The sequence below is a fragment of the Delphinus delphis genome, chromosome 8 (assembly GCF_949987515.2).
Source record: "Delphinus delphis chromosome 8, mDelDel1.2, whole genome shotgun sequence".
Lineage (NCBI taxonomy): Eukaryota > Metazoa > Chordata > Mammalia > Artiodactyla > Delphinidae > Delphinus > Delphinus delphis.
In genome coordinates, this window is record NC_082690.1 from 87,240,255 (window position 1) to 87,248,487 (window position 8,233).

Sequence of the window (8,233 nt, forward strand, 5' to 3'; positions counted from 1 at the left end):
GGTCCCTGGGAGGAAATTTGAATGGGTCCATATTGCCCTTCCAGCAGCCCAATCCCTGGACATTTCTTTCCAGTGGGGTAGGGGAGGGGGATGCACTAGTCACACATCCCCTTCTACAGACCCCCCGGAAAATTTTCAGATGCTTCTGGAAAATACCCATACAGTGAAGCTATTTATGATAAACTATTTATCTGTGTTTTTGAAATATGAAACCCTGGAGCTCCTTTGATCAGAATGATTATTTTGTTGTTGTTACTTTGTCAAAGGCATAAAAGGGTTTACGCTAATTCATAATAAACATCTATACTTCTTCCACTTTAACCCTTTGTGCTGTGATCCTTCAGTTTCTTAACCAGCAAAGTCTGGGTCCCGACAGCTCATCAGGGAGACATGAGAAGGTCCTCCTTGCAGCTCTTCATCTCAGAGCTAAGCCCCCAGTCAGGCTCACTCACCCAAATCTCACAGAGGATCAAGGGAGGTAGCATTGTTTTACTTCTGAGGCTCTGAAGGAATTCTGTCCTGCCTTAGAACCAGAATTGTGAGAGGAGGAGCTTCAGCTGCTCTTACGTATTAATGGTTCCCTAGTCTCTCCCCTGAAAGGCTGTAAAAAGTCACATCAAATTTGCATGACCAACCATTTGTGATGTCCCATGTCCTAGATGCTGACCCTGTTCGTGATGTCCAAAAACAATATGGAAGTGCCTTCTGACCTTTTGCAATAAAAGGAGAAACCAGTGGAAATCAACAAGCCTAGACGGTACCCAACTGATCGACGCAGGTTGGGAAAGTGGGGTAGGGAACAGTGCAGATCCTGTTGGAGGATTTTTATGGCTCTATTTGCTTATATTTTCCCAAGCCAAGTCTGTCGCCAATGCAGTTGCTACTCAGGGTTAAGTTAAGTGCCTGGAGAATCCCTCAAAAGGTTACAGGGCTTCCCACCATTGGAATCTTATCACCAGATGGGCAGCTTTATGGCCAAGTAAGAGAATAACGGCTTTATCCCTTGCTTGGCAAGTCCTCTGTGGTCTTTATTTATAAATTGAGGAAGTTCCGTTGGTCCTGGAACTTCCAAAGGCTACTTGTAATAGAAGAAATTGAATCTGTAAAGTAAGCGTTCCTATAAAATGGGACCCATAAAAAGTAATCTGTTTCCTAAATTGATATGCTTAACTGGCAGTGTTTCTCCGCCCAAATATGAAAAAGAAGGAAGAGAAGTAAAAGGTCCCACGTAGATCAGGGCTGGGCTTACACCAAGAATTGATTCTGAAGGATACACTTAAAGGAGAGATGCCGGCCTTCTGCTCATTCTCAACCTCTGCTCTCCCCTCCCCACCATCATACCCGCCCTCACCCGGCTCATAACACCCTCCGCATCATGGTCTTTGAAAATTTCCTTTCTCTTTTGTGGACGTCCTCGATCAGCCTCCATATTCAGCTGTCCGGTGTTCTTTTTATTTTCAAGTTGAAAGAAAAGAAAATGGACCTCAAGCCATGCTGTTGTTACTGCCACTAGTGTCCAAGTACCCCCGCTTTCCAAGAGCTGTCCTGGGTCTGATGCAGACCCGAACAGGCTCATGCAGGCTCTTTAACCTAAATGCAACAAATCACAACAGGGTCAGGTTCAGGCAGGCCATACCAGGCTCTACCTGTCCCCCAGATTCTCTCTGGGGTCCTGGATAGTCATAGAAGTCTCACAGCTAGGGATGTTTTTCCACCCTTTCTTGACATTCCCATCAAATAGGCTGAAATAGGAGATTGTTTTCTACTTAATTTTGGAATTAAATATGATCTTTCCTTTTATTATTGTTGTCATCTCTCACATGGATGTACCCCTGTGTTCTTAAGATAGGAAAAGGGGAGGTCTAAAGCATTCATCCTTGGATGCAATACCCCTGCAATATTGCCTGTGCTCATGGAATAGGATATATTCTATGCCACTTGAAATAAGGGCGTAACTCCAGAAGCACAAGTTCACTACACGTCATTCCTACCAGTGACTTGCCAGGTGGCCTGGGCTAGGTCATTAAACTGAGCCTTGTTTGTAAAAGAAAAGGGCCAGCATTCCATTATTTTGCAAAGCTTAAGAGAGCGAAGCTGAGAGCTTTGCAAACCTGAGGGCTTAAGGTGTAATTTTTCCTAGAACTGTAAATCTTTTGTGTCTCCTGAAGGCTTCCTTTAAATTAGCACCGGGTGAAAAATAAGATGAGGCAAAAGAAAACTTCATATCCATATTTTGCAGATTCTAGCCTGACAGAGTAGATTTCTCTAGCAGAACCTCCCCAAAAGTTTTACATTGAGACCATGACACCTAGAATAAATTTCATAGCCTACATTCATTCAATGCTGGTACTGCAGAGGAATAGGAGAAAGGAATCTCTGACTTCTCCAGAAGAGGAAAATGTACTTAAGAATAATGTTCACCTTTGTGTCATAGGTATGCCTTTTGTAAATCACTTGTATTGAATTTCCCAAGAATAACCCATTGTTCATGCATGTACAATGACCATTGTTTGATTTTTCACAGCACACCCTTCCTCTGATTTTTATATATATTTTTAATGGACCAGTAATGATGAGGAAAGCATGATATGTATATTGCCCAGTTGAAAGCACTTATTGGAACATACTAAAAGGCTACTATTAAAAGGGTAAAGGAAATGGACTCAGGAGTCTCTGATTTAAAGGGGTGGGAGGTCAGGGGTGGATTTGCAGAGCTGTGATTATCTGGTTGTCTGGGTAATTTAGACACGAAAGGCTTAAAGGTTTATGAGGTGGCTGAAGCTTCATACTCATTTTATTTTTTTCTAAGAAGAAAAATTACATGAATTTCTATCACTTGAGACTCTTCTTTTGGAGAAAGTGTATGGCCTACACGTTTCAAATTAAAAGAGACACTGTGAAGTGTTAGTTCTTCAAAAGCCAAGAACTACCCCTGGCCTTCTAGTTAAAGAAAGGAGAGAGAATATACTTGCCTTCATTCCCTCATGCAAGCCTCTAAAAAGACAATAAAGCAATATTGCAAAAAGGCATAAACCAATGGGATGAAAGAGGGTGGAGGAAGAGACAATATCAACAAAAATATGAAGCTGGAAAGTGACGGTTCATTGATAACTGAGCAAATTTGGAAAAGCTGAACCCTAAGCCAGCAGTGGGGAAAGTTGAGAAGCAACCAGATTTGTGTAGCAGAACCCCCAAAGTCTTCTGTGCTGGAGAAGGCAGGGTTCAAATTAGGGGAATGGGTTTAAATGCATCTATTTAAGATGCAGTCAGAACCCCAGATCTTCTTTCCCACTCTAAGTAGCCAAATGACGGTTCTTTCCTAATCCCAGAAAAAGACTGGAAGATGATTCTCTAATGAGGACAAATGAGAGAGTCTCTGACTGAGGGGCAACAAAGCATACACATTTGACGTTAAAAGTATCATACTAAAAAGAGAAACCATACGTAAGGAATGTTGAGTCTCCCTAGACATTTTTTCCCCAACTTGGCTCCCAGAATGCTGGCAGCCAAGCATATATGCTCCAAGCAAAAGCTCAGTCTTTCTGGGGAATCTGATAAACTTCAGAGCAAACCTGAAAGATACTAACAAGATAGTTTCCCAAGGAAATAGCCCAGCAAAGCAATCTACAGTGAAGATCTCAAACCCTACCAGGTACATGGGGTTCTTAGCTTTCTGTGACTCCCTCTTACACATGATGAGCAGAGACAATTCATGGAGAAGAAAACTTAAAAATATATCATTAATAATCTCAATAAGAGAAGAGGAGATAATATCTATATATGAAAGACGAACACAATGCTAGTGTAAAAAGGAACGTTCAGTGAACACCCAAAAAAAGAAGCTCTTTAAAATTTAAGCATGAAAGCACAAACTAAAAAAATAAACGTAGCAGAAACTTTGCAAAATAAAGTTGAAGAAAAATCCCAGAAAACAGAGCAAAGACAAAGCAATGGAAACAGAGGAGAAAAGATAAAAGTAGAGAAAATTCTAGGAAATCTAACATACAAATAATAGCAATTACAAAAAGAGAAAACAGAGAACATGAAGAAGAAGAAATCATCCAAGAAATGCATCAAGAAAATTCCCCAGAATTGAAAAACATGAATATTTAGACTAAAAAGACTGAATGCTTAGCACAATGGACAAAAAAGACCACACAGTGACAAAAGTGCCTTCAAAATTCTGAGAGAAAGATTTCCAAGCTAGAATTCTAATGTAGCTAAACCACAAATTAACTGTAAAGGTAGAGTGAAGACATTTCAGATATGCATTGTCTCCAATCCTATTCACCCATTCCCAGGCAACTCCTGAAGGACGTACTCCAGCAAAACAAGGGAGTTACCAAGAAAGGGGAAAACGTGAAATTCTGAAAGCAAAGTACAAGGAATTCCTAAAGTGATAATAAAGGGAGACCCTGAGATGACAGCTGTACAGCATATCTAGGGAACAATTAGTCCAAACTGGAGTACTGATTAATAAAGGAAACAATAAATGTCTCGGGTTCATTGACCTCTAGTTAAAAAGAAGATTACTTTTTGGTTATATCAGTTAACTACTGATGTATTTAAAACCACTCCAAAACATAATAGCTTAAAATAACAAACATTGGTTATTTCTCACCAGTCCACCCATTGACGGGGTGCTTCTGGGATGTGACCGGGGCTCAGTTCATCACTGGGCTGCGCGTGGCTGTGGTTGATGAACGGGTCAACTAGAAACTGGCTGGTCTACCATGGCTTCGTCGGGGATGGCTGGGACCACTGGAGTCTCTTTCTATGTGTCCCTCACATGCCCCCAACCACCTAGTATAAGCCTGGCAGGGTTCCAGGTGAGAGCAAATGCCCATAACACTTCTTGAGGTCCAGAACTGGCACTCTATCCTAACACCATTTACTATTGGCCAAAGCAAGGCACAAGAGCAGCCCAGATTTAAAGGCTGAGAAATAGCTTCTACCTCTTCATGGGAGTTGCTGCAAAGTCCTATTGCAAAAATTGTAGCTACAAGAAGGCCAATGACCAGGGCCATTAGTACAATCAACCTAGGACAGATGTGTTGAAAGATTCTTGCTTTCAAGGGCACCTCTCATGTTTGTGCTTAAGATACACACACCATTTTGGCTGTGTTGGCAACAGCATTCATTTAGAAAGACATAAACAACTTCATAAATGCCATTTATTGGAAAAGGAAGCAGGATGCTGTGTAAATATAGTTTGGGAGATCGCCTGGGACAGTAGAGAGAGCTCTGGAATCAGACAGATTTGAGTTTTAATACTGACTCTACCACTTAACTGTGCAGCCCTGCTCACACGGCTTAAATACCTTGAGTCTTAGCTTTCTCGTCTGTAAATAAGGGACAATAAAACCTTCACAGGATCGCTATGAGGATTACAGCAGGTAATAATTATTGATACATGGCAATGCATGGCATATATCAGGCCCTCAAAAATCTTAGTTCCTATCTGAATGTTAATTCATCTCCCACATACACACTCTAGGTACTTGATTTCTCTTTTCATCACCCTCTCCAGTTTTCCGAAACCTAACCAGCTTTTAAATGTGTGTGGCTATTAACTTAGGGTACCTGGAGCCAGACTATTTCAGGATCCAAGGCTCTCAAGAGGGATAAGGTTAAATGAAATCTCCCAAGAGATTTTAACAGAGATGCCCTTTGCTTTTAAAGCAAGGCTGAAGAGCAAGCAGTCCAGGAAGCAGGTTAGCTGGTGTCCCTTGATGAAATCTTGGCTATTCAAGCTGTGGCCGCAGATTAAACAGAGTTGGAGCCCCACCCACGGCTTTGATCATGACCTCCAGGAGGTAGTCTCACCCCACCCCGACCCAGGTAGAGCTCTTTCTTCCCCTTAGTACACCTCTTCACCTTGTCCAGGTGTCACTGAAGCAGGCCTTACTCTGCCATTTCATTAATTTGCCTGTGGGCCTGTCTCTTTCATGAGACAGTGAGTCTCTTGAGGGCAGGGTTTGGCTTTGTATCTCCAACACACAACAGAGGGCCCAGCTTTGTAACAGCCTCAAAAGCTACCATCTGCTGAGCATTTATGGATACCTGGGTTTACACACCTGTGAGTCTTCCCTACAACCAGTGAAGGGGAATTCTTATCCCATTTGAACAGGTGAGGCACTGGTGGGTACCAAGAAGTTCATTATGGTCCCCAGCTACACAAGGAGAAGGTGGTGGGACCTGAAATGGAGCTCAGCTCCATCCAAAGTCTCGACTTAACGTGCTTTATTGACTATTGGCAGAAGTTTGGTAAACTGAATTTGTCAAAGTTAAGAGATGGTCTCCAAATGACGCAAACCAGGTCAGCACGCTCTCACTCTCTGTGCCTGGTGGGGCAAAAGGAGGTATTCAGAAACCACAGGAAGGGTTTGGAGATGAGTGAGTGAAGATACACTCACCATTTAGGCCATAGTGGTGATTAATTAATTTAGGAAATCGTAAACGACCTCATGGATCGCTGTCTATTGGAAAGGGAAGGAGCAAGTCATGTGTGAATGTGAGTTTTGCTGTCATGCCCGGGAGAAAGGGTCAGGGGAGCAGCCAGTCTGGCTGAGCCATCCTTCTTTCCCAATAACTAGCACCCCAGCCTCCAGCCCCCTCCCTTGACTGTGTTGACATCTGGTCCTCATCACCAGTGGTTTGCCCATCACGACTCCCCATCACCCGCCTCTTCAATCCCACCCCCTCAGGTTTCCAGACTGCTTGCTTCATCATATGATGACTACTGTTTTCCAGGAATCTAGTCCAAACCACTTCCTCCTTCCTAGCTCCTTAGAGAGGAACGGCAAAAACCTCAAGAAAGGAAGCTAAAGTTTGGTGAGAAAATGGTGGTCTTTAAAATGAGACTGGGAATTCCCTGATGATCCAGTGGTTAGGACTCTGGGCTTTCACTACGGAGGATGCGGGTTCGATCCCTGGTCAGGGAACTAAGATCCCGCAAAACACGTGGCACAGCCAAAAATAAATTAAATAAAGTAAAATGAGACTCCGAGTTCAAATCCAACCCCTGCCACTTACTCCCTTTATGACCTTCACAAGTTATTGAATGGCTCTGTGCCTCAGTTTCCTCATCTGTAAAATGGGAATAGTAATTACTACCAGAAAGACTGCTGGTGGATTAAATAAGGTAATGTGTATAAAATGCATGGAATATTGTAGATGTGCACTGGTTTCCTCCCTCCTTCCTGACATCTTCAATGTTTTTCTTGTGTGAATCTATAGTAGGGACCTAGATAGAACATGAACTATGAGGCAGGGGAAGTCAGAGGTATTCCAAGAATTTGTGAGCCCCTCCCAAACCCGTCTGAGAATTGGGGTCCTAAGAACCTCCCACCCTGAGATGCCCAAATAGCCATCAGAAAGGAAAAGAGGTTCCCCTTCTGCCTTCTAGGGAAGGGTGGAATTATCTAGGCTTATTATTAACAAAATCTTATTACACAGAGGCCCTGCTACAGCCAAGCTTCAGGCTGGCTCCTACCTAGATGGGGAGAGAGAGGAGACAGGTTGAAATTCCAAGGACCGAGCTCCAGAGATCCCAGGCTCACACCTTGGGAACTCTTCCATGCAAAAGTGGAGAGACAGGTTTTTAGCACTAAAGGCTTAAGGGCAATTCAAACTTCAGGCAAGGTTACTGGAGTTCAGGAAGAGCTGTGCTTTTCACTTTCTACTCCTCCCAAGATTCTTTAAATCTCATTAAGAAATGAAGAAAGAAATGCTGGGAAAAGCTGTCTGAAGGATAAAAATAGAGCTAGAAGAAGGCAAAGAAGAGCAAGACTTGAACAGTTGTTGTGAAAGGAAAAAGTTAGTACTTATTTATTAAGGGCCTTCGACATATAGCAGATATAGAAATCAGAATAGGTGTAAGTGATCCCAAAAAAATCTCAAGAAGGACAGCATCTCTCCTCTCATTCTCAGTGAGGTTTGCTGGCTTCACTCCCAGAGCAGGTTGGACTGGCCACACTTGGCCTCTCTTCTCTTCCACCCTCTGAAGCCACTTTCTCTGGGATCTGGAGCCCGGCACCTTCGGAAGCACAAGGTCTGGATGGGCCTACAGAGTCATTGGCAACCCGGTGCTCTGTGTTAGGGCAGCACAAGGCTGGGACCTCTCTCAGCAAGCCAACTTCCTGACCCCTGTTTTAAATCCCTCTCCCCTTTGGCAAAATTTAGAGATTTGTGTAAAAGCGAAATAAGAAAAGTCTTGTGTTCATCTGGCAAA